At 33.6% G+C, this 7,467-nt stretch overlaps 1 long non-coding RNA gene across 1 annotated transcript; it reads right to left on the bottom strand.

Annotated features, from left to right (window-relative positions):
* Window positions 1–4,088: 4,088 nt before the first annotated feature.
* Window positions 4,089–7,015, bottom strand: LOC141706134 (uncharacterized). The gene is made up of 4 exons (XR_012568661.1): window positions 6,768–7,015; window positions 5,270–5,380; window positions 5,046–5,183; window positions 4,089–4,221 (listed from the first exon to the last, which is right to left on the bottom strand). It is a non-coding gene; the product is annotated as an uncharacterized LOC141706134 (long non-coding RNA).
* Window positions 7,016–7,467: the final 452 nt, after the last annotated feature.

Raw genomic sequence — 7,467 nt, forward strand, 5'->3', positions numbered from 1 at the left:
TTTTATTCAGGATTTATTTCCATAAATACTTCGGTTATCTATATAATCATTTTTATGGATTCATAATTTTAATAATTATTATTAGGAGTTTTTAAAATTTAGAAATCTCTACAATTATTTAGCCATATATGATTTTCTAATTATAATTATTTGTTTAATCCGTATTTAATTCCATAATTCTTCAAAAATTGTGAAACTCGTATTTATTTATGTTTGGAATATTTCGAGAATTTTAAAATTATTTTGGTAATTTTTAGGATCAAATTCACCCGCACGTTGTTTCGTTTAATTGTAATTTGCGGGTATAAAGTGCGATTCAAATATGAGTGGAACTTTATGAAAAATTTATTTTATCAACTTTAAATTATTTATGATATTTTAAAACTATTTTGGAAATTTCTCGAAATAGATTTTATCCTTGAATTTTATTGATATTTGTGTAATTGTGAATTAAATTTGGAATTTCTGTCGAAATAAGAGAATACATGTCCATTTATTGGACACGTGTTAAGCCACACGAGTCCTGCTTTCTTTACACACAAAAAAATAAAAAAAATAAAAAAACATCAGCCGCCCCCCCCATTTCTTTTAGTCCCGTTTCTTTTCTCCTTTCACCGCCGTTGTACCGGTTTTCGGTGATTTTTTTACCGCATCTTGGCGTTCTCAGGTCCCGCCATTTCTTTTGATTCCTGTTGTGCCTATTTTCGGTAATTGCAGGGTTGTACCGGCCTGTTCTTTCTTTCCGGCCGTTTCGAACTCCGGCCATCATCGTTACTTTGGTTGTTGTTCTTGATTGATTAGATTAGGCGTATATCTATATGCTTGTGCATGTGATTATGTGCCATCTAATTAGTATCAGTGTGGTGTTATTCGTGTGTTCCTGCTCCTTTTCCGTTTCACTGTGTCGCTTGTTTCTCTAGGTCCGATTTAGTTTTCCGGCCGCCGCCGTGCCTTGGCCGGCGAGGTGGCCTGCGCGTGAAGTGCGCGTGTCCTGTGCTGTGTTTGCTCGAATATATATTTTATTTTTACTGCTGCTTGTTTTGATTTATTGATTAAATATTTATTTTTGCAGAAAAATGTATATTTGATTAAGAATATTGAAATAAAGATATATTTGTGCAAGAATTTATTTATCGGTGGAATTTATTAGGAAACCCGTAAATTTAACAAGCACCAATAAATTTTTACCACCATTGACAATAAGTTTTAAAACGAGTCAATGGTGGACGGTGATGAATTAATTTTGAGTCGTAATACAAATAAAAATAGAATTATAAAACATGAATAATAATTAATAACTGTATTTAGCTGGTGTTTGTGAATTTGCGAGTAATATCGTTGACTGAAATCGGTGGTTGGGTTTTGGATTGTTATTGATTGTGGTTGGGATTGTTTTGACGTCGGGATGTTCGACGAGTTAACCGATAAATAAAGGAGGTGTTGCCCGATTTCCGGAAAATTTAATTACGGAAACGCGAGGGCATACTCAATGATTATCGGAACGTCGATCGGTTATATATGAGTACTCTATACGGAACCTGATTATGTGTCGTGATGAAATACTTTACTGAAACCGATAACCCTAATTTCGTAAAATGACAAATATACCTATTTTCTTAAAAGGAACATCGAACCGACTTTCAAAGACGTGAACCCTAATTGATACGTATATTATAATACTGAATATGTTACGAGTCAGGTTTTGTTAACGTTCGGGTAGATTGTTAGCGAAGATATGTCAGGCAGAATCGAGTGTCTAAATTAGGGTATTTCGACTCTGTAGGTTCTAGTCGGAAGGCCCAAGAGTTGAAGTTGGTCTAAAGATAGCCTAGTGGACAGTCGACGAGCTCAGTAAGGTTCCAATCGAAGGACCTGAGTGTTGAAGTCGAATCCAGGATGATCTAGTGGTTAGACGTTAAAGTCTGAGCGTCCGTGTCACCTCAAGGTCAATCGATAATATTTGTAAAGCTCTGCAAGGCAAGTACCCCTGAACAAATCTTTTACGGTTCAGTATATATGAATAATTGTTGATTTAAATTACGTACCGGAACAGAATGATTTAAGTTACGTATCCCCTGGGTTTCAAATTATTTTGTTAACTTGTGTTTTGGGGGAAAAGTAACTTCTGAAATACCTATCTCTAAATTTTAAATAAAATGAAAATGTTTTGGAAGTGTACTGTGATACAATTTTTTTGACAAGAGATAGGTAAGTGATTTGAAAAACTGGATAAAAATGATCAGATAATTGGATGAATGTGCGTAGGAGGCTCGTAACGGCCTGGAAGTTAGCCTAAGAGGCGAAGTGGTTGCGCACCCTATTATAACCACCAGCCCAGCATGACAGGGACCTAGCTAGTCTCTGAGTTCCGGAACAAGTTTTCATAGGATAGCCAAAATAGAATTATCCAATGGAGATAGCCTGATCAGCTGTCTCACCATGGATCATCCAATACTTTTATATCTGAGCAATTGATTTTTGAGGTTCCTGGAGAGGAACAAGTTTTATAGGTCCTGTGATGGGATAAGTTTTATAGGTCCTGTGATGGGACAAATTTTATGGTTCCCGTAACGGAACAAATGGTTTTGGGTCCCCGTAATGGGACAACTGGTTTTGTGGGTCCTGCGATGGGACAGAAGATTTGAAAATGAAAGTAGCATACTAAAAGTGAACTCTGGTATTTATGCACAACACACAACTGTTGATTTGGTTTTACAGAGTATGCTAGTTTTGATATCAAGTTCACACACGTTTTACTTGTTTTCTAGCAAGTTATGATTTATGTTCCTATAACTCTCTATCATAAACTGTTTTTGATTATTATTCATATAGTGGTACAGCTGAGCAATTGATTGCTCACCCTTGCAAAATGTTTTATATATGTATTGCAGATACCTAGGAGATTCTTCAGTGGTAGTCGGGGCAGAGTTTCAGTTCCTTCCGTGTCAGGCTCCTCTGAGGTAGTTGTGTTGGACCAAAGTGGGTCTGTTGAGTTATTGTACTAAGATAGTATTGTCAGGATTGTCTTTAGGAAGGTGGTTTGGTGATGTTTGTAACCTAAGTCTTACTTAAACCTGGAAAAGATCTTGGAAAAAAGGGTTGTGTTCATATAATAACGTTGAGTTGGATTATGTTATGTTGTTATTATTGTTATTGATGACGTCAACTCCTGACCCCGGGGTTGAGGCCGTCACAGTTGGTATCAGAGCTACATGTTTGAGTCCCTGATTTAGGTTAAGAGTAGAGTCAAAAGGGAATAGGAAGGTGTATATATAGATGTGAGTCAACAACTCAATCAGAGTAGTGAGTCTATGAGCTCAATCAAGGGTTTCAGAAGCGTAACCCTTATGTATGTTGAGGATTGGCTGGAACTGTCCTAGCTTGTAGTAAGTCTCCCTTGTATATAGGTATCGCTGGCCATTTCTGGTAGAGGTTTCTAGTTTCTTTTCTCGAGAAAGCGAGTCTGGCCGTGAAAGTTCAGATGGAAGGATAATAGTCAACGGCTGCCATGAAAGTCGAGTCTAATAGTGAATGTGGATCAGTACTGTGGTTTTGTTGATGGTAATGAATTGATATGCACTAGTACAAATTTGACGTTTAGCGTCGGTTAAAATGGGTATGTAGCGTCGGTGTTTAGGCATAGTCTATGTAGGGGACGCTATATGTATGGGTTTTCTGCGACGGTTAAAAAGGTTACGCCTAAATTTGACTTATGGCGGCTAAAAAACCGACGCTCAAAAGCATTACCCGATACATATGATGCTTTAACAGCGTTAGTTCACTTAAAACCCGTCGCCTATTGTACAAACATATAGCATCGGCTCTTGAAAATGCCGACACATATAATAGGTGTTAATGCATCGCACCTTAAACAACCGACGCCTAAAGTTAATTTTTTTAAAAAAAATAGTTTTTTTTATTAAAATCCCTAACCTGCAATCATATATACGAATACATTCGGTGATAAAGATACAACAAACATCATTCACAAGTTTACCAAAACAAAATTATAACACAAATGTGATCCGAAATCTAATTAAATTAAATATAAAAGAAATAATGCTTTATTTTTTACAGAACAAAAAATACACCGACTACTACCAAAAATTATTTCTTAGTACTTTGTTTTTCAATTCTTTGCACAACGTCAAACTTCTGGTCCTTTTCTTTTTGTTGGATAATGCACTAGAAAATGGTACTATCTTGATCCATCACAAGTACCTGCAAGGTACATTCTCATCAGTCCAAATCAGAAATGTTCATCCTATATTTTCTAGTTTTACTTTATTACAAATTGCACATGTGTTTATGTTTAGTACATAGATATATAAATACGAATGAACAGCTTGTGTAGGTTTTCAGAGAGAGAATTGTTGACGATCCTTCTTACAAAAGGCTTCCTGTTTTATAGAGCCAACTTCATCTACTAGACAACCTGCACAACACTCTATTTATCAGCTATCTAGCTATACTTTGTGAATACTCAATTATAGAATTCCTGGATGAGTCTCACTTTATAATTAGCAGTGTTAAAATAAAAACTAAGTCCAATTCTGAATATAGTTACTGTGTTTTGCAAACCCATAGTAACCCCTGTGTCACCCTCTACTTCTTCTTCAACTTAGCCCTATTCATGGAAAAAGATTAAAGGTCAAACTTTTGCTCTTCAATCTGATCAAAATGCTGCACTTGACCATCAAATAACAAGTAGAATATGAGATGATGAAATTTCTATACATACATGCTGCCCACAATTCAAATTTATCTCTAATTCTCTATGCTATCATCTTAATTTTTATGTTTATACTTACTGGATTATATTAATAATATTTAGTAACAATACTAATATTTTAATTTTTTTATCAATTTGAAAGTCATTATTCTTTTAATAATTTCCAAAGTTTTAGACGAGCAAGTAAATTAATAAAAAATTAGCAAGTAAATAAGCCATGTTCATTTCAGAATCTTGAAAAAAGGGCTGCAAATGAGCATGATAATTCAGAATCTGGAACATGCTTGAAAAACAATCATATGTTTCAGGCTACCTGGGCGGTCCTTTATCTGAATTAGGAAGTTGCACGCAGATCATCTTTTAGAACAGAAAGAGTGAGTGTGTTCTAGTAAAAGTCCTTGAAAAATCAATGCTTTTCATGTTCAATCACCGGTCTATGTAAATCCTCGAGCTGAGCACAAATTAGAAAGGAAAATTTTTCACAAAGGTTGTCTAACTCGGGCAATTTCCAAGCCAACAGTACTGAAAGAAACATACCTGCATCAGTAGCAATTTGGCCCGTTTGGGAAAAGTTACAAAACCAATGACACCAAAGATGGAGCTGTTTCCTTTACATTCAGCTCCTCAAAATAGCACAATGACATAACACTGTCCAAATCAAACCAACGGAAAAATCAAGTGACTGCATAGAACAGTAGTTCAAAAAAAAATATTTAGTATTGGACAAAAAATAAAAATGGACAGGTGATATTTCATAGATGTTACACTAATAATTAAAATTTTTTATTTGTGATAAAAAATGCAGGCTTTGGACTAGAATGATGTTAAGAAATCTTATAAATCATTCACATTTATACTGAATTCAGTGTTCATATTTTGATTCATATATTTTGTGTCGTGGAAGCCATTATGTTTAGCTGGTGGAATGAAACTACAAGGTTATTTTTAAATAAGTAAGCATTTTGGTACAAGAACATACATGCGTCATAAAATATAAAATAGAAAGTGGTATGGTCGGGTATACTATAAGTTAATATGTAAAACATTTGATGTATAGTAAATGTGTATATTTATTCTTCTATAATAGTGCACATTAAACTCTCTCATTGTAGCACATTGTGGGCACCAGGGACTTTAGTGTGATAGTTAGCTGATAGTACGGATTATTAGAGTACTCTCATGTATTTCACTTTTCACTTGGTAAAAAAGAAGATGGGTGAGCTAGTTATTTTCAAAGCGGGAAGGACATGAAAAATAGTCTACTCCATCTGAGTTGGAAATTCCTTTCTATGTGAATACTAATCACAACTCTATAAGATGAAAGATATAGAAGTTGTGAAAATATATCAATAACTAATGAAAAAGAATTAAACATTAAACATTATTCTAAGCAGTAGAACAGAGAAGAACAGGAAATAGAGTTGCAAGAGCAATTAGAAAAAAATACTCTAGTAGTACATTCATTATAAAACATATACACTAAAATCCCTACAATTGGCAATGAAAAATACCATAATCTTCGTTGAACTTATCGAACATACTTATTTGGTGTAATATTATGAAATTGATGCAAAGCTACACTAGCCGAATAAGGTATAATCTAGATACAGAAAATATTATATTCTAAAACAATTCAAAAGTGAGCCCAGTGAAGTATCTTTCAGTTCTGTGCTTTTTGGTTAACCAGCTAACTAATTGGATAAACAAGTCCAACTTTCCCTCTACCCCTTCCCTCCCTCCCTCTGATCAACCAACTAGTAAAAACATTCCAATTCTACTCTCATTCAGCTAAGCATCTATATGTATGCTGAATAATAAAACAAAAAAAGTATTACACAATGTGTAGATTTATATAAAAAATTACAAATTTGGTTGTGGAGATAGTACCTAGAAGAAATGTATGTGTTTGTGCGTTTGTGTGTGTGTAGAGAGAGAGATGGAGGGAGGGAGGGAGAGATTAAATTAGATTTGGTGGTATAAATCCAAATTAAATCCCAATTCAGGAAATAGAGAAACGATATTAAAGAGAGAATACCAGGAAATCAAGCCCAATAGCAACAAAAAGAACTAGCAAATCCCAGTATTGGGTATTCCAATATCAAGATTCAAGACGATACTAGCGATAACAGCACAATAGTTTCAGCAAATCTTACTACTAATCTTACGCCTCTATTAGGGCTTTTATTGAGAGAAATTTTTAAGAGGAATTTTGAGACTATCAAAGGTGCAAGAACATGTGAGAGGAATGCCAGAGATTTGGGAGAAACTGATACATTTTTCAAAAATTAGTGAGGAGTTTGCCAGAAGTTTTGAACCCTTTTGTCTAACTACCCAAATAGCTGATTCTGAGTCACTGAGTGTATCTCAATTATAAAATTTTAGTAATTTCTTAATAGAGGAAATTTATATTTTAAGTTTATAAAAATGAAAAAAGGATAATAAAAAGGATAAAATTTATAAATATAATAAATATTAAATATTAAATATTAAATATTAAATCTGTTTTAGAGTACCAACACCATTTTTTACTTAATTTAAATACATTTAAAAAAATGCTCATTTGAATAAAAAATGTTTATAATAAATTTTACACGAAATAATTATCTTTAATGATATTTATATTAATTTAAAATTTATTTATTCATTACTTATCTGAAATTAGTTAATTATTTAATCGAAAAAATTTGTAACTTATTAATCACCATTTAAGCTATTTAAGGATTACTTGTCAAAAA

This window comes from Apium graveolens, chromosome 2 (assembly GCF_009905375.1).
Source record: "Apium graveolens cultivar Ventura chromosome 2, ASM990537v1, whole genome shotgun sequence".
Taxonomy (NCBI): domain Eukaryota; kingdom Viridiplantae; phylum Streptophyta; class Magnoliopsida; order Apiales; family Apiaceae; genus Apium; species Apium graveolens.